The sequence below is a fragment of the Haemaphysalis longicornis genome, unplaced genomic scaffold (assembly GCF_048455015.1).
Source record: "Haemaphysalis longicornis isolate Haplotype H1 unplaced genomic scaffold, Haemaphysalis longicornis Haplotype H1 scaffold_23, whole genome shotgun sequence".
Taxonomy (NCBI): domain Eukaryota; kingdom Metazoa; phylum Arthropoda; class Arachnida; order Ixodida; family Ixodidae; genus Haemaphysalis; species Haemaphysalis longicornis.
The window spans coordinates 3813226-3837147 of record NW_027526306.1 but is presented as its reverse complement, the minus strand read 5'-3'; the positions used below and the strand labels follow the sequence as shown (position 1 = coordinate 3837147).

Sequence of the window (23922 nt, the reverse complement as noted above, 5' to 3'; positions counted from 1 at the left end):
GAAGTGAAATGCACTTAACCACACCATTTATTTTTTTAAAGAGATATTCTTCGTAAGGTTAAATCAATGCATGATGCATGAACGGTGTTTGGTTGAGTTGTATTGGTGTAGCAAGAGTGGAAACTTTTTTTTATAAAATCAAAGTAAGCTCCAACCCGGTGTTAGACGATCTGACTTCTCCGCCTCTGCGCCGCGGACGGAGGCGATGAGACTTGCGGTTGAGAAGGAGGAGGAAGAAATACTTCTGTTCAGATTTCTGAACGGCCCAGAGTGCATCCTTGGGGAGTGATTCCTTCCTCTGTGGGGCCCATATGCAGTCCGCGCGGCCTGTGTTCTGTCCACCCGCTGAAGCTGGGTAGGTAGAGAGGGCCTGGACAGCAGCATCTCCCATTGCTCTTGTTGGGTAGTTGACGGAAAGAGAGGAGGGTGCTCAGGGTTAAAGTCGCACACCCCGATTACGGGGCGGAGTATTCCTACTTCTGAGAAAAATTCACATTCAGCCTCGTAGCGATTCGGATGCATTACGGGAAGACGCGTAGGCTGTGGGAAGGAGCCTGGATTGTATGAGCCGTAGGGTAGTTTTTTGTTCTCTGGAAAGGTCACGGTAAGGCGAAGGTACGGTCTGTCTCAGAAGGCGATAATGCTGGATCATCTCCCTGGACGTGACAAGCGGATGATTGTCCTCGTGCAGCTCCATAGCACGGGAGGTAAAAGCGCAGGCTTGTTGGGTGGGCGTATTTGTTGCCCTACATTGAAGCGTGAGGCGGTGTCCAGATGAGCTGAATGGAACCGTTTGGGGAGTGGTTTTTTAGCACGCACAGTGCAGGTCAGGACACCCAACCCGACTGGTAATTCCAGTAGGCTTGCAGGGAATCGGTGACTACCCTCCAAAACCCTGGTTGAGTGACAGCCAAGGTGATGGCTGCCTCTTCTGCTGCGGTCATTTGTTGGGTCCTAAGCGAGGTCCACGCAAGGAGGTTGGTTCTGGAGGTAGCCACGATGATGGCGTGTTGCTGCCCTCGATGTTAGGAGAAAGTCTGTGTAGATAACTGCATGAGCCCCACCGATGGTGGTGTTTAGCGCTTGAGCCCGTGCTTTTCGTTGAGCCTCGTCATGTGAGGGGTTCATATTTCTAAGCAAAGGGAGCATCTTTAGTTTTAGTCGCCAAGAGTCTGGGAGTACGTCAAGCGGAGTGAAGTTCTGGGCTGCCCAGCCAATCTGGTGAAGCATGCGGTTACCCACCGCAGTTCTGAGTCGGACCTTCTGGTTAGAAAGATTGCCTTCTATCAGCTCTTCCACCGTGTTGTGAAGCCCGTGCTAAGCAGCCTCAGTGTGGACGCACTCATGAGAAGATCAATGGCCTGCTCAACCGCGTTTCTAATCATTATATAAAGCATCTCTATGTCGTCCTCGTCGACAAGAAGATAGGGTTTCTCGTAAGTACCTCTCGAGAGGACAAAAGCTTCAATTATTCGAAAGGTACCGGATTCTTTTAGGCCTCGCTTCTTGGTGGCAACTCGCCTGATCATGTGTATGACTAGATTAATGCTGTTTTTGAGGCGCTGCAAGGAGACGTCACTCTTGGTGTTGGCGTGTAAATGTAGGCCCAGGATCTTGATACTGAGGTTTGGAGTGACGGCCTGGTCATCAAGGAGTATTTGAATGTATTCCTTGATTTGGCGTGAGGGCGGACGACAAGGAGCTGTGATTTTTTACGTGAACACTGTAGGCCACAGGCTTTAGCACATTGGCGTACTAAAAGTGAGATTCCATGGATTGGTGTGAGCTTCCTTTAATTTTTGTAACTCTTAGCACATGAGCAAGGTGCGCACAGGGCCGCCAGATGGGCGTGAGTGGTCGTGTGACGCTTTCACGTGGCATTCAGCAAGAAGGCAGGGGGTAAACCCGTAAATCTGCTTGGTGAGTACACCATTTGTCTTTCCGTGTCCGCGTGGGCTCGTAGCTGAATGGGTAAGACATCGGGCTCTCGCTTTGTTAGTCTATTAGTTCCAGGTTCGATTCCCGGCGGTGCCAGTATATTCTTTTATTTGTTCGCTGGAGTTTTCTCTTGACACCAACGGTCGCGAAAGAACCCTTGGGGGGTAGAGGTAGAAAGCTTTGCTTTAAAATAGAAAAGCACTCAGTACACTCCTCTGGGGAACCCCGGAATTAACGGCAACAGATGTAAACTTGCCCGCACGGGCGCCTTGTCTATTCAAGGTGACGGTAGTGGCGACACCACGGACCCCGAGCCCGTGTGGGTTGCACCCACCCACACCCTTGGCTGTGCGTGGCTTTGCCGTGTCCGCGAAAAAGGGCATCCTGGTGGTTGAGCCAAAGCCAGGGTTGTTTTGGACCTTTATGGCCCCCTGGCAGACGCAACACACCACTTCGGCCCCCGCTTCCCGTAGATGGTGCCCCCAGTCTGACCCGACCTGGGGGGAATCAGCCAGTCGCCTTTTCCTGTCCTCTTCTTCATTCTTGGCTTTCCTATTGTCCTTCCTAACCCTGTCCTGTAATCTTCTCTTTTCTTTATTTCTCCGTTTTCTCCAGGCGGCGAGGGTTAACCCTGTGCGAAGGCTTCAACCTAGATCCCGAGCATAGGGTTATAGTGGCAACGTACAGTTAGCGTGGGCTGCAAAGCCACGTTCCCTTGTTGGGCTCCGTGGTGGGTGACTGGCCTTGCCACCGAATTCATTCCATATTTTATGGCTTCCTTCTCCATTCCACCCAAACGAACTGATCGGCCTCTGAAACGAGGCCGCACCGAAGAACTTTTGAAACCAATTTCTAACCTCGTCTTCAACCACCCTGACAACTTCCCACGCTTCCTAATGATGCAGTCAGTTGATAAAGCAACTCCGTTTACCAGTAAATCTGTGTTTTGGTTGCAAAGTTCATTGAAGGTGTGATAGGAAAAAACTATGAAGCGAAAAAGCTCACTTCCGGAGACCTCCTGATCGAATTCAAGAGTAGAGAGCAGTCCAACACCCTTTTGAAGCAAACCAAGCTAGCCTACCTTCAGATCACAGTAACTCCCCACCGTACCCTCAACAGCTGCCAAGGTGTCATCTCCGAATCAGAACTGATCAACGAAAGAGACTCTGACCTGCTTGAAGGTTTGCGCGAGCAGGGGGTAACCGCTGTTCGACGCATCACCATTTGACGGGACGGAAACGAAATTAAGACGAAGCACATAATACTGATTTTTGATCGATGCACTTTGCCAGGGTATGTAAACGCAGGGTTTCTGCACTGTAAGACCAGAGTATGCATACCAAACCCGCGACGTTGTTTCATCTGCCAGAGATATGGGCACGGCAGCAATTCATGCCGAGGAAAACAAACGTGTGCAAAGTGCTCTGAGCAAGACCATTCTGCTGACGACTGCAAAAGCATCCAACTCAAGTGCAGCAACTGTGGAGGACCCCACGGGGCATACTCTCGCTCTTGCCAGGAGTTTAAGAAAGAAAAAGAAATCATCAACCTAAAAGTGACACAAAATCTCTCATTTCCAGAAGCCCGTAAAAGGTATGCGCTACTTCCTTCAGGGAGCTACGCCAGCGTGGCCCGCCGGGGGGTGGGGCGGCATCTGGTTTCTGCGGCCACTCAGGTCAGTGAAACTGACTTGGGGGCGCACGTACCCCCCGTGGTGCTGGCCTTGGCAGGCCAAACAACTCAGGCATCGCCAGCGGTGCTCGCAGGCCTTGCACCTGACCAGAATTGCAGTGGGAGTGGCGTTGCTGTCGCTACTCCACAGACTCCGGCCGCCGAAACTCCGGTGGCGATGGATGTGGGTACAGAAGGCCCCTCTTCTCCAGCCATGTCCAGCAAATCGACAAAGGTAGTGGCTGAATCTTCGGCCATTCCTTCAAACACGTGGCGGAGCGGGCGCTGTAAATCCTCCATCCCGCCAACGCCCCGAAACTCAGATGAGGACATAGATGTCGGGCCATCTTGGCCTGCATCGCAGTCGTCAAAAGAACAGCGCGGCTGTCTTGGCCGCGGGAAAAAACCACAAGCCCCCCGAGTCACTCGTCCTGATTCGGGTTCAGGGACATAGGAATCTCCGTCCGAGCAAAACATACGCTCAATATCTTTGTTCTATTTTTTTTATGTCAGTTCATAGCATTATCTAATGGAACTGCAGGGGACTAATTAGAAACCTCGATGACATCTACAAAATCCTTCATAAGTACCATCCAAACATCCTATGCTTACAAGAGACACACTTAAAATCTACAGAAACTAACTTTCTCAAACGATACTCGGTATTCAGGAGAGACAGGAACAGCTGCACTCACTCCTGTGCTGGTGTACCGATTGTCTTGCAAAAGTCTGTCCCCTGCCAACCTCTTCGGTTGTTCACTGCCCTCGAAGCTGTGGCAGCCCGAGCTATCCTCTTTAATAGGTTAATAACAGCTTGCTCTCTGTACATTTCCCCGGATTACCGTCTATCGAGCTCAGAATTCGAGTCCCTGATAGATGAGCTCCCGGAACCCTTCTTATTAGTGGGCGACCTCAATGCTCACAGTGAACTCTGGGGGTCTCAACGGACAGATGCCCGAGGCCGCTTGCTAGAAAAGTTTTTATTTTCTTCCGGAGCTTGTCTACTCAATCACAAACAGCCGACATACTACAACACTACACACAACACATACTCACACATAGACTTGGCAATCGACTCTTCTGTCCTCTTTCCGTCTGTTGAATGGGGAGTGGACGATAATCCTTATGGTAGCGACCACTTCCCAGTCATCCTGAAAGGCATAGACAAAAGCCCTAACAGTTCCATCTGTCATAAAAAGTTTAAGGAATCTGGTGCAGATTGGCTGAAATATAAACAGTTATCTTAGCTTTCATACACATCTTTAAGCCATTTGGGCATTGATGAAGCCTGTGAACTGATTACGGCCCATATATTTCATGCCGCCGAGTGCTCAATTCCGCAAACATCTGCTTCCACACCTAACACTAGGAGGCCGTGGTGGAATGAGGAGTGTCGGCATGCACGGCAGGCTCAAAATAAGGCATGGGGCATCCTTCGCAGGTATCCCACTTCCCAAAACCTCATTTCCTTCAAACGTGCGAAGGCACAAGGAAGGCGCATTCGCCAGCAAGCCAAAAAGGAGAGCTGGCACTCTTTTGTGACTTCTATAAATTTGTACACAGATACAGGCAAAGTATGGAATAGAATTAAAAAGCCTAATGGACGGAAAACACACAGCCTACCCTTAGTTAGCAGTGCGGGTGGCACCCTGGAGGGCCAGGCAAACGCACTAGCAAAACACTTTCAATATATTTCAAGTTCTACTCACTACACGAATACTTTCTTGCGGTGTAAATCATCCATGGAGAAAAAACCTATTAGGGATAACAAAACATCTGACGAACCATACAACTCTGCAATTTCTGTAACAGAGCTTTTGGTTGCCCAAGGAACATGTAAGGCTTTAGCGCCGGGAGCAGACAGGATATCATATACAATGATTCAACCTCTGCACACAGAAACTCTCCAAACACTCCTGCACCTATTCAATAAAAGTTGGGCAGCAGGATACTTTCGAAGAGCTTGGAGAGAAGCTATTGTAGTTGCTATATTAAAAGAAGGGAAAGATGCCTCATTACCTACCAGTTACCGACCAATAGCTCTGGCAAGTTGCCTGGGAAAGCGTTTTGAAAAAATGGTAAATAAAAGGCTAATGCACTTTCTTGAATATAACGGCATCCTGGACAGTTGTCAGGCAGGTTATCGTTCAGGTCGAAGCACAACTGACCAGCTAGTAGCCTTTGAGAGTTATGTCAAAGATGCTTTCATCCACAAACAGCACTGTCTTTATGTTTTCTTTGACTTGGAAAAAGCATATGACACAACTTGGCGCCGCGGCATACTGCTTGATCTCAAGGCATTCGGTGCGTCTGGGCACATGTTAAACACTATTGAAAGTTATTTGTCACAGCGAACCTTTAGAGTAAGAGTAGGGACAGTGGTATCTGGAACGTACACACAAGAAAATGGTGTTCCTCAAGGTGGCGTGTTAAGCTGTTCTCTGTTTATAGCTAAAATGAATTCGCTTGGGAAGTCATTGCCACCCCCAATCTCCTACTCAATGTACGTTGACGACGTCCATATTAGCTTTAAATCATGCAACCTGTCCCTATGCGAACGGCAGATACAGTTAGGCGTAAACAGGCTTGCGAAATGGACAGAAGAAAATGGTTTTAAACTGAATCCTCATAAAAGTACGCGTGTTTTATTCACAAGACAGCGTGGAATTCATCCAGAACCTGAGATCACACTGAACGGAGAACGAATTCTTCTCAAGAAAGAACAAAAGTTTTTAGGTGTTATACTTGACCAAAAGTTTACATTCATACCGCACATAAAGACGCTCAAACAAAAATGCTTAAACACTATGAACATTTTAAAAGTATTGTCGCATCAGTCTTATGGTGCTGATAAAGACTGCCTTCTACGCCTATTTGTGAGTTTAGTTAGGTCACGTATGGACTACGGAAGCATAATTTATGGGTTCGCGTCTGAAACTGCCCTAAAAATGTTAGACCCAGCGCTGCATTTGGGCCTTCGCCTTGCTTCGGGAGCATTCAGAACAAGTCCGATTCAAAGTCTCTATGTCGAATGTGACCGCTGGTGCCTAGAGCACCAGCGTGCTTATACAGCACTGCTCTATGCTATCAGAACAATGTCTATGGAAAATCACCCGTGCAGTTCTATTCTGAACGACGCCTCGTCTGCCCGTTTATATCTAGCACACCCCTCGATACTTGCCCCTATGTCCTTGCGTGTCAAAGGCATTGCAGAGGAAATGGGTGTATCTGTTGATGAGGGCATGAAGGCCTCCATCGCCGATGTAGTCCCGCCTTGGGAAATGTCAGCGATTTATGGCGAGACATCATTTAAACTCATTGATAAGCGCCGTGCACCTCGAGAATTGATCTTACAGCATTTTTTTACATTTACAATAACATATCCATACACGTCCTTTTACACGGATGCCTCGAAGTCTGCTTCCGCTGTGTCGTGTGCTGCACATGGCCCGGATTTCGCCAGCACAAGGACCTTGAACAGAAATACCACTATCTTTACAGCAGAGTCTTATGGTATTTTAATCACAATGGAGCACATTACACAGAACAAAATACAAGAATCAATTATCTACACAGACTCCCTAAGTGTGCTTACAGCACTAGATTCCTTTCAACCTGTAAAAAATGTCCTCAATCACCTTTTTAAAGCTGTTGTGACTGCTTATAAATTAAAAGTAAAAATACTTGTTTGCTGGATCCCTGGACACAGTGGCATTCTGGGCAATGAAATTGCCGACCAGAACACCAGTTTGGCGGCCCTCCGTAGTGGTGTTGATGTAGCGCAGGTCGCTTACCTTGATTTGAAGACAGTGATCCGAAGGGGAATCCGTAAATGCTGGCAGAACACATGGGACGCATACACAGACAACAAACTCCACTCAGTAAAACCACACCTAGGAAGGTGTGCAACAGAAAAACTGAACAGATTCATTGAAGTATCGATTTGCAGACTACGCATAGGTCACACTTACGCCACCCACGTATATCTCTTGAATGACGCACTCCCACTAGTTTGAGACAAGTGTGGGGACCGGCTCTCCGTCCTCCATGCGTTAATTGAGTGCACATCCTGCAATGAGGCTAGAAAACGGCATTTCCCAAAAATATATACCTTCAACATTCCACTAAACCCTGCACTGTTTTTAGGAGATGAACCTATGTTCACAATCAAATCTCTTTTAAGTTATCTTGCAGAAATCAAATTTTTAAAGCTCATCTCATACAGTGCGTGACCTCCGAGCCTACGAGCATTGAGCAAGGCCCTGATGTTTCCTACGAGGGGTCCGCTCATGTACCATGCTCTTCGGCTCAAGATACAGTCATGTTCTATCCATAGTCCCCTTCATCTGCCATCATGAATATCTCCATGTTTTAGTTTTCGGGCCGTCTACACCCATATATACAATATTTTAAGATATATCCTACTCATTTCATACATATTTTAAGCACAAACCTCACTATGAAAAACGACGCGACATAGTTTTGGCGTTCTTTGGTCTTAGTTACCCTTGCGCCAATAAATGCAAACATACTACTACTGATCTAAACTTTTGTTTTATATTCGAACAAACTGCTGACGAGAGGTGAGATAGGACGCAAGCCTTGTTGTCATGAGAATATTTTGAAACGTTTTGTTTATTTTAAACTGTAGATTTGAGTGCAACGCTTATCAAATGCTCTTGCGAAATCCGTATATATAACATCAGTTTGTCCTGCCGAATTTATAGTTTTGGATAAAGTAGGAACCAATTCGACTAAGTGTGTTGTTGCAGATTAGGGTCTGCGGAATCTATGCTGCTTCGAAAATAATAAATTGTGCGCATCACCTTGGGCTATGAGATGTTTGTAACGTGCTCGAGTATCTTTGAACATGTGCTGATACACCAAATAGGCCGGTAGTCGCACAGGTCCAAAAGAGCGCCTTTGTGAACAGTGGTAATTTTTATACCGCTTCAATGCCGATGGAGGGGAACCACTGCGGAGAGACGACTGAAATATTTTTAATGAAACTATCTGTAAGAAAACAATCTGTACAGAAATTATTCTGGTATACCATCGGGACCAGCCTTTTTTTGTAATTATGCTAGGTAGAAGACTTCGGACACCTTCTTTACAAATTACCACATCCTGAATCAGCCACTGCATTGATGACCTAGAAAAGTGCGGCGAAATACCACTGCCATTAGAAAACATAGACGCAAAAATGTATTGAAATCATCAACACGTTAATGAGTAATTTCAGACGTCTCCGGGTAGCTTGCCGGGTGAGTTATATACTGCCAGATCTTTAAAGAAGCTGCCTTCAAGCTTTTCGGCGATGTCACACTGAAAATTCTATCCATGAATTTGCTTGATAATACGTTCACTTATTGTCTCATCGAAGTAATGGAAGCGGTTCTTTTAGCGGTACGATTTTTCACAAGATTCTTTTTTTCTTTTTAGTTTCCTTTTTGCGGAAATCATTTTCCGCTAATCCAGAGATTGGTTTTAAAAATGCGTTTTGTAAACCATGGTACGTAGGCTTCTTTACACTTCACCACAACATTCAAAAAGAAAGGTCATAAGCTATCCGCGCAACCCATACATACCCACACATAAAGACCCAACTATAACCAGGTGGCAATATCCGCGTTACCACTTCGCCTCGCTTGTATTTATTTATTCACCTGCTGTTCCTCGCCGTTGGCTAAAAGAGCCGGGAGAAAGTCTGGACGTCTAAGAAAATATGTTTCTTGCATTCCTACCAGATCAGGATAATTATTGGCCTTATCACTTTATTACCTTCTCTAAACAACACAAACCAGATCTGTTAGTTGAACTTTATTTCCATAAACGTACACCATTATGGCGGAAAATAGGGTAAAAAGTTACACTCAGCAACTTGACGGAGCCCTACATCCTTCAGGGTCAGAAACAACAGAAACAACCACAGAGACAACAGCGGCGGGAAAAACAAACAAAAAAGTGATACATAGACACCGCTTGTGGGTGACAAAAAAAACTAGCACGGAAAATACAATATGTTCAAAACTACAATAGATAGCGCATCAATAAGTGGACATAAAGACATCAAGGCAATAGTGATAAAAAAATATATGCAACAAACCGTAGAAAAACAGCAAGGAACTATTCCCAAACATCATAGTCTTTCCGAACAAACAAGTTAAACAGCATAGATTTTGTACATGTGTTAATATCAAAGCCAATAAATGCAAGTCCATTCAACAACTTCGGAAGGGTATACCCAATCATCTGCAAAGTGTAGTTTGTGCGTGGGCGAGGAAGTTTCCAACGTTTAGACAGTCTAGTCAGATAGGGCGTATGAATAATTTGAAGAATAGCTATCAACGAAATGTTCTTAAAATTGTTGTTGCGCTCTAGAGTATATGTGTGGGCTAAGCGGTACTTAAGCAGGTCCTGAATCTAAGGTAGCCAAAGTTTACTAAACAAAGGGGCAGTAGGAGCATCGTAACGTGCATCACATAGAAGCCGAATTTTTTCTTCTGTAGCAAAAATAACCTATTTATATTATTTGCAATAGTTGTGCTCCACACGAGACAACAATAGTTAAAATTACTTAAAAATAGTGAATTGTACAACAGTAACTAGACTTTATAGGGAAGATCACGTACAGAATATACCATTCCAACTATGCGCGAAAGTTGCCCTGCGAGAAAATTAATGTGTGTATTCCAAGACATTTCTCGGTCGAAAAAAACACCTAGCGTTTTTGAAGACATCACCAGTTCCATTTTGGAGTGGTTTAACATAATATCAGCCGGTAAAAGGATATTTCTGTTTTTTGGTTGAAAAAAGCATCGGTCTCGTTTTATCTACGTTAATTCTTAAGCCGTTGTCCGCTGACCACCTGTGTATTTTTTCAAGCAACTCATTAGCGGTTTGTACCAACTGCATGACATCACAAGATGAAACAAGGAGAGTTACATCGTCAGCGTAAATTATTTGTTTTGTAGTAGTGTCAACGTTCACGATGTCATATAATGTATATGTTGAAGAGAAGGGGCCCTAAAATAGTGCCTTGTGGTACGCCTAAGTGAAATTGTCTGATTTTAGAGCGGAGATTATTTACCTGGACAAATTGGCTTTTGTGACCAAAGTATGACGTTATAAGTTCTAGAGCTATGCCGCGTATACCATAGTAACGCGGTTTTTCGAGCAGTAGTTTATGATTTATACTATCGAATGCTTTGCTGTAGTCAATTAAAACCCCTAATGTAAGTTGTCGTTTTTCAATGTTTTTCAGAATAAATTCTTTTTGCTCAAGTAATGCTAGATGTGTCGACCTTCGTTTTCAGAAGGCATACTGACAATTCGATAACATTGAGTTCTTTTCCATAAAGTTGGATAGGCGATTGAAGATCATTTTTTCCAAAGCTTTAGAAAAAATAGCAAGTATTGAAATCGGCCTGTAGTTAGATACCGGTGCTGTATTTCCTTTTTTGAACCAATCAAGTATATTCGCCTGTGGTCCATGCTATATGAAGATTTATATATGGCTGCGACGGTAACACGTTCACCGTCACTTCACAAATGCGAAAAAGAGGCGATTAGACTAGGGCGAAGATTGATGCAGTTGGAGACATAGGGCAAAATTGCGACACCAGATTTCACGTCGCAGTCTCGATATCAACATTCAATTGCGTATACCCATTAGGTGTGATATCCAAGTGAAAATGAAAGCAGGCGTCAAAGGTTGCGGTAGTTCCTCCTGGTTTTGCCCTATAAGAAGTGAAAGTGGCTCCTCAGACATTTCTTTATCGTAGAGCAAGTGAAGTGACTAATAACTAGAAAAAATGCCGACCTGGCTTTTTGGTACACTCCAGAGGTCGTTGAATGACGACAGTGTTCTGCTGTTCGAAGTTCTCCCCTCGCGCTGGTATCCTCACCTTTCGTCTTCCTCAAATGTATGCCAAGAACGTTTGCTCAACGGATTCCATTTGTCCGCTTCTGCAGCTAACACTCCAGCATTAGGGTCCTTTTAGAGCAGCTCGAGAACACATCCTTCAAGATACTTGCTTGTACCTTCACTGTTTTATACACCCGTACCTGCCATGTTTATTGTTACGTACGTAAAATGATTATTGATTGTAGGGTTTAACGCGCCGCCGCAACGCAGGCGATGAGGCACGCCGTAGTGGAGGGCTCCGGATTACTTTTGACCACCTGGGGATCTTTAACGAGCGCCGAAGTCTCGTACACACGGGCATTATTGCTTTTCGCCTCCATCCGAAAAGCGACAGCCCTGGCCGGGAATCGAACCCGCGACCTCGTCCTCAGCAGCGCAACACCTTAGCAACTGAGCCACCCCGGCGGGAACGTACGTAAAATGAAGTAAATATCATTTAGTTAAGATGCAGCTGCTACTGAAGGCTCAGTACAATGATTCTAAATCAAGGTTTCGCTAAAAAAACATATTCATAACTTATTCCACCGGCTTTAGTACTTTGGAAAGCCCTGCCTTTTTTAGAAGCACTAGTTTAACTATAGCCATGACGGCCTTCACCTTTGGTTAGCCCAAATACTTGTTTTTATTGTGGGAAGATATTCTTACCCCAGTGCTAAAGTTCGCGCAATGACGTCTGACGCCATAGGGTGAGGTTTTTTTTTTTTTCCTGCAGGATATTTTTAGTGTACTCATGATCCCGGTGAATCACGAAAGAGTTGTCTAAAACGTATTGACTTCTGGTACGAATTCAATGCTTTGAGATTACTCAGGCCCTATGAATTTGAGCAAAGCTAATCGATGTTTATCTTGGCGTAAATCCTAGCGCCAATCACGACAGAACACAACGTAGTAGAATTACTACTCAAGGACCCTTCTAAAGGGTGGTCGCAAAGTATTCCGAAAGGCGAGCAGTATAAACCATGATGTAGATTGGCTTAGTCTGCAATATATCGAGGTAAATCATGCATTCGATTTGTTTATTTATGTTTTCGTTTTTACCTCCAGGCTTCTCCGCGCTGTGTTTTCTGTGTCACGAGTGTAGCGCATGTGCCATTACTTCGTTCTCATTGCACCAGAATTGTCTCATCTAATAGGGACAATGTTTCGCCCTGACGCCACTAGCCTAGAACAATATTTTTTATCTACAGTGCTGTCGATTTAACTCAATAGTTCGGGAAACACCCGCGCCGAAGGAGAAATAACCGCAGAGGTGTGGCCGCGGCACTTTTCATTCGCCGACGCTCACCTCTGCGCGTGACTTCATTGACTGCTGCTTCGCCGCCAGTGTATTTTTAGGGTTAGGGGAGCACAAGTCCTCCTCCAAGAAAGTAGTTTTTCCTTTAAGCCAACACCGGCGTCATTGGCTGCGTGACAATATATTTTTACGAGTTTATATTCATGTGTTTATATTAATGTTTCGCCACGCGCAGGTTTCACTGAAAGGTGTACTTATACAATAATATTGGAACCCCAATTATAGTGACGGCATAGATGAACTAAGGGATGAATTAAGTCCAATTGCACATTAGCGAGCGGACAGGAAGATTTCATATTTATTCTACGAATGTACACTCACCATCGTATGCTTATAAATAACCATACAGCTTGCAATAAACCAGTTGCTAGTTCGCGCACGATCGTTTTGTTTGTCTTTTCACTGTCCGCATCCCTTGTCCAAACATGCAGCGCACGTTAATATTGATTTCATATTATTGAAAATTCTCTAATTATGCCAACGTAAGGCCGGGAGGGATTCTCTGCCTATACCCTCTTTTTCAAACCTCACCTGGGTACTACCAAGTTTCACAAAGTAACAAACTTTTTGGGCAATTTCTCTGGCCGTTCGTTCGAAAATATTGTGGGTGTGTATCAGACCAAGTATAAGGGTTAATATCTGGCTATAAATTATCATCTGTGCAAGGGTATCAAACCAAATAACTACATTCGATATGAAGGGCGTTTCGCTAGTTATGTGTCCATTAAGAATTCTGAGTACCCCCTTGAAAAGCCGGGTTTGGGTTGGGGCTTATTTGGCATAATTGTTGTCCAGCAAACGCTTTGTTCGCTATTTTCTGATAAAACCGTTCCAAGGACTTATTGGTGACATGTTTTAAAATGATTTGAGTGAAGTGAAGACTTAACCTCCTCAGTCCCGGGGTACCCAAATGGGTACCACAACCATAAAGGCAATAGCTTTCCCCCATTCGAAACTAGCGTGTCAAAAGTTGTCTCCCCGCCAAAAGCAGGCCTCGATTTCCCTAAGCCCCCCTAGGTGGCGCGATGTGTCCAGGAATCTCTGAAGAGCGAGGCGGCGAAAATGGCTATCAGCGGCGCGAGCGCTCGAATGCGTCCACCGGGGAAGAAGACCCAGAGTACCCAAATGGGTACCATCAAATTTTATAACTTTCGTTTGCTTTTCTGCTATTGTAATTTTTTTGCACTTATTTCTATGGACAATGAACCAAATAAAAGTGTGTTGTAGAATTTTTGTAGCATTTTCCAAGCATTGTAGAATTTCGAAAATGTTGGCTCTTGCATTCCACATGCACTGAAACCCAGAGTACCCAAACGGGTACCATCAAATTCTATTACTTTCGTTTGCTTTTTTGCTACTGTAATTTTTTTGCGTTTATTTCTATGGATATTGAATGGAATAAAAGTGTGTTACGAAAGATTTTTCTATTTCCGCATTCTTGGGTCTGAAGAGATTAAATATTTAATTCATTTCTGCGGTTTAAACGTCACCAAACACGGTGTTTAACGGGGCCATGAACATAAAATCCGACTTTGTTTTATTCCAAAGGTTTGATGTTTTGTAGTGCTCCCAGCGATTGTCCGCAGCAAACCATGCTTTATTACCGGATAAATTCTAGAAGTTAAGACAACCTTTTGTGGCTCCTGCGATGGTTTATCCATGGCAGCTTTATATGCGAACATTAGTACGCCGACTAGTGCAGCAGCAAATTCTGAAACGCCTTGTTTACACCCAGCCTCTGATGACGCTACGATACCACTCAGGACCGCTGGCCCCGCTGGCTTTGTTTTTCACCGGATTTTTACCTGGCTAATTAATGTTGTGGTATATAGCACTCGTTTTGTAAAGCGCAGGGTAGGGCCGACAAACGGAGTCACATAAGACAATGTCACTTATTCCAGTTAGCTAGAACAAGCTCAACGCGCTGAACGGCTGTGCAGCTATAACAAGCACAGTGCGTGCACTAGGACCTGGTGCTTCTACAGTTATTCGTGCGTGCGTAACCCCATTGTTTACCCCACAATCCACAATCCTCACTTGTATAAAAAGAATATGCATTACAGTTAAGCACAAGTACCTTGTTCTGCAATCTTATAAAGACTGCCCAACAAGTGTTTTCTTTTCCCGGCCTCAGCCAATCGCACAGATGCCCATATTACATCGTAGGTTCTAGTGCCGGAACTGAGCTAATGGGTCGCTTGGCCATTCTCATTTTTCTTAATTAGATATCCTATTTACTGAGCTTGCTTTTCTGACCAGGTTATTTTCTCACCAGGTAATCATTCAAACCAGCCAAACTGGCTTTTTTTCTTCGTTGCGCGTTTATTCGAGCGGTAAGGCATAGTTTTTATAATAAATGTTTGGATATGTACCAGCGTGTAGCTCAGACACTCCTTAGTGAACCGGTTGCTCCCTGTTTTGGAGCACTAGGGATTCTTCTAAATTTACAGTATTTGTGTCAATACAATTTAAGAGTCGAATGTTTTCTGCAGAATTACCATTGAAAGGCAGTATGGCCAGAAGTTGGTTTGTTTATTGCTACATACATATCCCGGTATTTTTTCTCCACTTTTTGGTCGTGTTCGCCTCTGTTTTCCGCGTTGCATAAGCATAAGCAATCGCGCACTTTTCTAGTTACCCCACCGTTTTACTCCCTTCTTTGTCTTTTTGCTCTGGTGACCTATTGCAGTTCTTCAACCGAAAGGACTTAACATTTTACATGATGAAAAGAACCTACGACCCTCCTGGCGGAATTAATCAAACACTGTGTCCTTTTGTATACGACTTGTACTTTTCTCCGGTGGACCATAGGCTGTCTAAATATATTTATTATGTGAATATGAGTGAGCCTGAACGGAGGACAGACGGACAGTGTGAGGCATCATGGTAAGTGTAAGGATGAAAAGAGAACCCACGTTTAATGGGGCTCAGTAGACAAATATACAAGTTTGTTTCATTCGAAAGATTAGGTGTTTTAGAAAGCCCTCATAGCTCAAAAACATTCAAAACTCAGAAGTCATTCAGACTCAGTTCTCATCATGAACACAGAACTAACCCGGACTCAAAACTCAAATTGATCTCACAACTCAGACGGGCTTAGTTGAACCCAGAATTCGTGTAAATTAAGAGTGCGGAAAATTTACGCGGTTCACGAAGCGTACGTGCGCAAAGTCTTGCGCTCAAATTCTCGCGTTTGGTAATTCCGACGTGATCTGGTCACCATATACCGCTTTCAACTATACCGGCTTGCTTTATGGTGTCGGAACTGCAGTGCGTCGTAAATAATTTCCGCTGTCCACTTAATACAGTTCTAGTTTAATACAGTTCTAGCACCGCTTCCAAGAAAATTTAGGTATGCATTGGATGGCAAACCCTTGGTATAGGCTGTGTGTATACGACAGACGATTCAGGCTAAAGCGTGAACTGGGACCCCGGAAAGAAACAAAGGACATTGAGCAAGATGTCGCGCGCTCAGATCATTTGCATCAAAGCCATGATGGCTAGTGTCTCGGCAACTCATGCTTGGTGTACCCAAAAAACGCCATGTTCCCTTGAGTCTGTGGGGGTCGCTGCGTTCATGGGAGATGATTTGTTTTTGTTTTCTTGCTTCGCTGATTATACGATCATGACGTGGGATAGGTTTCGCTGCTGGCGCCGGTCAACGGCGCCACATGTGAAAAAATCGCAAAAATGGATTGCAAATGTCATGCCATACCCATGTACAACATGCATGTTATCTTGTTTAAATATGCAACCCCTTGCAACCTGTCATAATCTTTGTCGACGCACATTTAGCTTAATTACATCGCATCATGAGAGTCACGGCCAGTCCAAGATCGCGTTAAAATTTAAAATGATGCCTCCAGGTTTATTAACAAATCAACCCCAAGGTCCGAATGGGTGGATCCACGCCGAAAAAATAAAAAAAAATGAATCTTGTGGATAATCATGACGCCGTCATTGGTTTAAAATTGGGTTAAAATTTAAACTGGTGCGCCGTTAGGGAATCAATCAATATCATGATCATCCATATCATTCTGTCTACGCCCACTGCAGGAAAAAGGCCTCTCCCATAGATCTCCAATTATCGCTGCCCTGTTCTAACTGCGACCAATTCTTACCGGCTATCTTCTTGATCTAATCTGCCAATCTATCTTTCTGCCCCCCCTGCCACACTTGCCTTCTCTAGGGATCCATGTGTTACCCTTAATTACCAACGGTTATCTTGCCTTCGCATTACATGCCCTGCCCACACTCATTTCTTCTTATTATTTTCTGGGGACATATCCGTAACACGCCCTTGTTCGTCGACCCACTCCGCTCTGTACTTCTCCCTTAAGGTTACACCTATCATCTTCCGTTCTATTGCTCGATGTGTCATCCTCAATTTAAGTTAAACCGTTTTAGTTAGCGTTAAAGTTTATGTGGTTTCGCAGGAAAGGTTTCGAGGCGAAAATGTAACCCACGCCATGATTGAATCGTAAGAAAATTTTGTCGAGTAACGTCATAAGTCCATGGGGGCTGTTGTATTATTGGTTTCCTTCTAGGGAGTCAGTGGCAGCTAAACCAAGCACATGCTACGTAATAACGAGGAATTCAGCTTTGAATGTCGGAATTATTGAAAAACCATCATCTGGTTCTCTAGAAGGATGAATGTAGTTTACTGCTTTAGACGAGCCCATCTTTAAAACTTGGCTTGGTGGAAACCCTGCGGCTCGCAATCTCCCGAAAAAAGCAAGCGTAGGGAACAAAAACTACGCTGGCGAACAGCCACCGCGACAAGATAGAGATGGAAATCGCGGGAACAATACGCTCACACCCAAACACCGCTCACTTTACCGCGCTTGTATACCTTGTATACTTTGTTATCTGTTTTGTCAAGTATATATTGGTGTCACCTAATGCCATATATTACCGTTTTTGAACGAAATTCCTACTTGGCAAATACGCATCGTTCTGCGTCTTTGTAGTCTGTGTCAATTCCCTTCCTCCGCAATTTCACGCCGTGAGCAACGACACAGTTGAGAAATTCACGTGCTGATGTGTTTCCCACTGCCCTAAATACCGGTTTCGCTAGAAAATATCTAGCTGTAACATGGAGGACGGCTGCATTACTCACAGAGCATCGCATCGCGGGTGCACATTGTGTCAGTGATTTTCTGTTGGAGACCTAAGGTTGATCTTGCGTGTGTTAGTACTGTCCGCCGTTACTACGTACAATATTTAAATGGCTCAACCCATCGACTATTAGGAAGGTGTTGCATAAAATCTAAACGTTTAAAGAAAAGTAAGCGCGAAGCTCTGCACACGGCAGGCGATGTTGTGTTCTTTCTCCGTTTTCGCCTTAGGTATCTATCGAGAGCGGAATTTCAGTAAGGATAGATATATTTCAGAATCACACTGTCGCTTTAAACTTACTTTTTTATTGAAATTTTGTTTTACTATTTTACTTTTTGTTCATATGGCGATTTCACTCGAATGAGAGAAATCAAACTGCCGTATCCTAACCTGGTACTCATAAGGATATCCAATTGATTATGAATGTTTATGAGAAAGCGTTCATTAACAAATGCCACACAGCACGAACCATGCATTATTCTGTATATCCAAAAAAATTCCTAATTGGCACTGCTATCAAGTGTATTCGTTGGATTAGTGTAAAGGTTAAATATTTGTGACAGGAGACAAAGTAAGCAAAAATTATTAACACAGAATAAAGCCCTAAGTAGTATCCTAAAAGAGCCCCAAAGTATCCCAATCTGCTGCTCATAGACAATTCTCGCAGGAATAAACTTCTGAAGAAGAAGAGCGGCGTATGACTGCAGTTTTATTAGTCGGCCATTGTTCAAAATTTTATGCATTTTCTGTTCCATTAGGGTGATGCGTTCATTCATACTAAAGTTAGCACAATGACATGTAGACAGTATGGAAAAAAATTAAAGGAACGATTTTTTTGCATGCATTTAATTACAACATAGTTATGGTTTTACTAGTAAGGTGTAAAGGGAAAGGTAAAGAATGCTCGGTAAATGCCTCCTGAAGAATTCTCGGTAGTGCCCACGGCCATGCAGCATGTTACGGTATACCTGCTGTGGGCTAACATTGTGTGTCATCCGAATGTTTTCAGACGAATATTGAGCACTTGAGAAACCCGATTTTGGGCTTGTTTAAGTAGCTTATTAGGCAGCATGGCACCGTCTGCATATAATGGCGTATGCCACTCAATGGCAACATGCGCCGGAGGAAGTGGTAGTGTGTGTGGTTTGTGCAAGGTACAGCAATATTCTTTGGTGCGTAGCTTGTATGGCACGCCGAGGAAATGCGCCGCTTATGCTGAAGCTACGTCTGCTCAAGGCAATGAAGGGTGCGTTCGGTTGACAAAGATATGGCTTTTACAATTCTAATCTCACATGGTTGTTTCATCTAACTCTGATCAATACTTGCTGCGTTGGCACTCCGCTCCGATAAAGTTGGGCGCGCATAGAAATAGCAAGAAGGGGGCTTGCAAACGGCTTACAAATGTGACCATCATGTTACTGCGTTTGAGTAGAGTGTATTCGTCCCCTTGAGATACGTTGGTAGAAGCTCTTGTTTTACCGGTTCGTAATGGCATACAATGAATATGAAAAGACGTAAAGGTAGCAGATATATATGGTTAAAATTACTTTCAATACTCTGTGAGCATTGCCGGCGCCAAAACCCAATATGACTAACCATGACTCTCTCAAGGTTATAACCAGAAAGCCTTAATTATATGTTCCAAGTGATTCCCCTAATTGAAACTTTCAACTTGATACCGCACATTGTTTAGCAGTGTCACCTTGAATTTAACCTTAATCTATGATTCACCATGACTACACCATGATTATAACCACAAAGCATTTTGGATATGTCACACGTGATTCTTCTCATCGAGACCTTAAATTGGGCACGACGTACGCCCAAGCGGCCTCATTTCGCATTTTAGCCGAATTTATGACTTGACATGAACGCGTCTCCCATTAACACAGGAAGCCTTTTTTTAATTTGCCCTACGTCATCGACACCTCTAATTTGACAGTCAGATGCCCTAACGGCATCAATTTGAATTTTAACCTAATTTATGACTCTCCATATTCATCTCAAGGCTATAACCAGGAAGCATTTTTTTATTTGTCCTACTTCGTTCCCCTCGTCGGGACCACTAATTTGATACTTAATACATCCTAATTTAATCAGTCCGAAGGCTAACCCAATCAATGACTATCCTTAGATATAGTGTTAATATATCTATATCTATATCTATCAGATATAGATAGATAGATAGTGTGGTGTAAACACTATCCTGTAATAATTTCTATCGCCTCAGCCTATCCTGCGGGGCCTAGTCCCACAAGCCGTCTAATAAGCTTTGACAGGCCCGCTTATTTTTTATGCTTTCTCTGTGTTGGCAATATAGGTTATTATTATTATTATTACCGACTGCTTGCGAGCAGTGGGCACAGGCCTGAATCAGAAGACCCTGGGCCTGTTACGAACACACTTTTTACGATACAGGCATGAGTGAGGCAAACGCCAAATATGGGAGAAACGTGCATGGCATTTGATCGTCTGCGGTGACGCAAAGCGTTCACCCACTGCGTATGCCTCGGCTAGTGATTGCGACGATTCCAAGCCGTCCTGGTAAGCCTATCCTTGGCATTTTACAGCCGACAACATGGCAGAATCGCGGTATGGCAAATATTGAGATATCCAGAATGCTTATCCAACGATAAAGCAGGATGTGAAGCATGTTGGTTTACAGAACCCAAACCGATACCTTTTCGAATGCTAATCTTGGGCACCGTCCAATCACGTAGCACCTCCTCCCGACGTCACAGCCTTTCGTTGGTGCGGCCACCGCAGACCGCGCATGGTAGTTTTAAATAAGCGACCCCAAACCATCCACCGCCGGCGGCGGCGGAGGCGGCGTCCGCAGTGCTCCTCTATATTTAAAAAAGAAACAGCATCCGGCGCCAGGTTTCGATCCGAGGACTTTGCGGCCGCAGCGCGACGCTCTAGCGACTAAGCCACGGACGCCACGCTGATATCAGTGTGAGCAACGCGCCTTATATCTTTAACGCATTCAAACTACGTCGTCAGCGGCGTGCGTTGGCGACTCAGCGGCGTTATAGCGGCTTGATAACTGCGTGGTGTACACGTGATACTACAAACCCGATGGAAGAGATGGAAGAGAAGGCGGCGAGGCGGTGGGCTGCAGGGGCCGAGCGCAAGCGCCGCAAGCGGGCCGACAACCGTGCATTCGCACTTTCACATTCTCCCCCTCGGGGAAATGCGGGGGAATTTTTTCTTATTTCGGGCTTTGTAAAATAATACCGCCTTATCTACTGCATAAACGACGAAAAGTGTGGTAATTTGAGGCAGTGTACGCAGTGCAAGCAGAAACGGATTCTTGACAAATTCATTTCACTGTCCCTTTACGGACATATTAGTAGAATGAACAAGAAATGGGTGTGGTCAGGCCATGTAGGGCGAAGGCTAGACTAGATAGCGGTTGGTCATTAAGGCTAACAGAGGGGATCCATAGAGAAGGCAAGCGCACCAGGAGGCGGGAGAAAGTTAGCTGGGCAGATGAGATCAAGCAGTTCGCGGGGAAACATTCGCCGTCGTTAGCACACCACCGGTATTATTGGAGATGTATGGGAGATGCCTTCGCCCTGCAGTGGCGTAAGCAGGGTGTGCTGCTGGAATTCCTGTATATAGCTCCCCTAGGGGAGCACAGTTGCGCGTCCATCCACCATCTTGAGTTCCAGGTCTTGCGGGAAAGCCGCCCGTCTCACAGGTAGGAGCTGCCCGTGTCACAGATAAGGAGTTTCAGCGGTATGGCGGCGAGGCAGACGAAGGGGCTGCACGTGTCGTTTATGCGTAGTGGTGTCCGGGCTAGAACGCGTAGCAGCGGATAACTCGGGGTTAGCTAAGCGGGTTGCAAAATTGGAGGCAGCGCTAAGTAACGAATGCGATGAATGGAGGGCCGTTGAGGGAAAGTTAGAAGCAGCTGAGAGGAAGCTAGAAATGAGCGTAATTTCGCCAACAAATCACGAACACCTCGGACCATGCAGCGAAGCGGAGGCATGCACTGAGGTGACACCGGGGGTGGAAGCAACGAACGGCAACAGCTACTCCCACTTGTTGCAAGATAGGCCAGCAAAACCAGTCGATAAGCTGAGTACCAGTAAAGAGCGGAACGTGGCTGATGATAGCGTGGGAATCATTGCGGGTGACTCTAACATGAAGAGGAGCAGCCCTGCCATAGTGGAAAGGGTAAAGGGGGATAAGCGTGTGAAGTTGGGGTGTTTCCCAGGTCAAATGATGCAGGTGGTGATGACTGCAGCGAAGGGGCAGCTGGCCTTGTCTAGTAAAGCTAGAAACCTTGTGGTGATTGCCGCGGGGCTTAACAATATTCTAAAGGGAGAGGAGGGAAAGCTTGGCCAGGAGATAGCGAAAAGTGTAAAGGACCGGTGGGCGACGGCCCCAAATGTGCTCATTGCACTCTTCACCGTGCCGGAGGTGATGAAGCAGGGCGTACACACCGAATGGGCAGTACTGGCAGCTAACAGCGAGATCATGGGGTTCGGCAAGGAACCGGGGCTTGAAGTGATAGACGTAAACAGGGTAGTGGGCAGCATCGGACATAGGCGAGCTTTTCAGTGGGACGGGATTGACTTTAGCCCGAGGCTAGGAAACAGGGTGGTGTGGCGCTTAGGTGGGAGAGCGGTAGCTTTTGTAGGGGGCCCCGCGCAGCCGACACATGCACACTTAAGGCTGGGAGGCCGCCAGGCCTACAACTAAACGGAGAACCTACAGATGTAACTGAGAGCGTTGATAGAACGATTTAAGTGGAAACAATGGAGCAAACAATTTTGTAAAAGACAAAAATAGACCCCGTAAGCGGAAAGGGAAAAACAAATGCAATAAATATTCATTCAGCTACATAAATATCCAGGCAGGCAAAAAGCCTGATAAGTAGGTAGAAATCCAAACGCCACTTGAACGGGAAGGAATAGAATTTTACGCTTTAGCCGAGACTCACCTCCGAGACCTAGAAGCCCCACCGGTCATAGACAATTATGTCTTGGAAAGTTGCAACAGGACCACCGGAATCAAGGAAGGGGGAGGTGTTGGCATACTCATTAAACAAGGGACCGAATGGCAGATAGTGCATGAAAGCTGTAAAGAGCATCTGTGGGTTAGAGGCACCATAGAGGGGAAAAATACATGGTTAGAGTGGTGTATCTTTGGATCGGAAGTAGTGCTAGGGAGGAAAATTAGGAAATGGTAGGCTGTTTGAGAAGAGATATAAACAAGTTCAAATATTCGGACGAAATAGTCATAGTTGGAGATATGAATTCCCATATAGAAGGTTTGGATAGATATACAGACCACAATGGTTCTCTAGTGATAGATTTATGTCAGGAAAACCATCTTGTAATAGTAAACAGGGAAAGCAAGTGCGAAGGTCAAATAACGTGGCAAAGCGGCAACAGAGAGCCCAGCATAGTCTACAGTTTTGTATGCGAAACAGTACACGGAAGGCTGCGGGAACTGAGGATAGATGAAAATGGAACAGACAGCTTAGGAAGCGACCACAAGCGGCTTAGCTTGCACTTTGGAGGCGCAACCCGGAGAAATGTAGAAATAGGTACGATAGGAGGAACTAATTTTGAATAATGAGAAGTTAAAAATCATCGCTCATAGATTGGAAGATGAAATCAATAAATACCCAGACAATAATTGCGATTACGATGAAATGATTGCGTTCATAAAGGTTAAGATGAATGAAGCAAAGGAACGAAACCGATGGAAAGGGAAGAGAAATCTGAGAAGCTGATGGAATAAGAAAATAAAAGAGGCTATTGACCAGCGAAGAAAGACGTCGAAAGAACATAGAGAAGCAAAACGAACTGGTATGGAACCGGAGGTAGCGAAGGAGAAATGGGATATCTACCGTGGGAAAAAACTTGAAGTGCCCAAAATGGTGCAATCAAAGATCAAGTAAAAAGCGAACAATGGATGGCAGAAATACGGAAGGACAAAAGCGCTTCCAAGAAGTATT

General features: G+C 44.9%; 1 long non-coding RNA gene across 1 annotated transcript in view; it reads left to right on the top strand.

Annotated features, from left to right (window-relative positions):
* Positions 1–23922, top strand: part of LOC144172523 (uncharacterized) — a 72754-nt gene that overhangs the window by 42761 nt on the left and 6071 nt on the right. The window contains exon 2 of the long non-coding RNA XR_013323030.1: positions 15520–15716. This is a non-coding gene — a long non-coding RNA (uncharacterized LOC144172523). The remainder of the gene's footprint in view (positions 1–15519; positions 15717–23922) is intronic.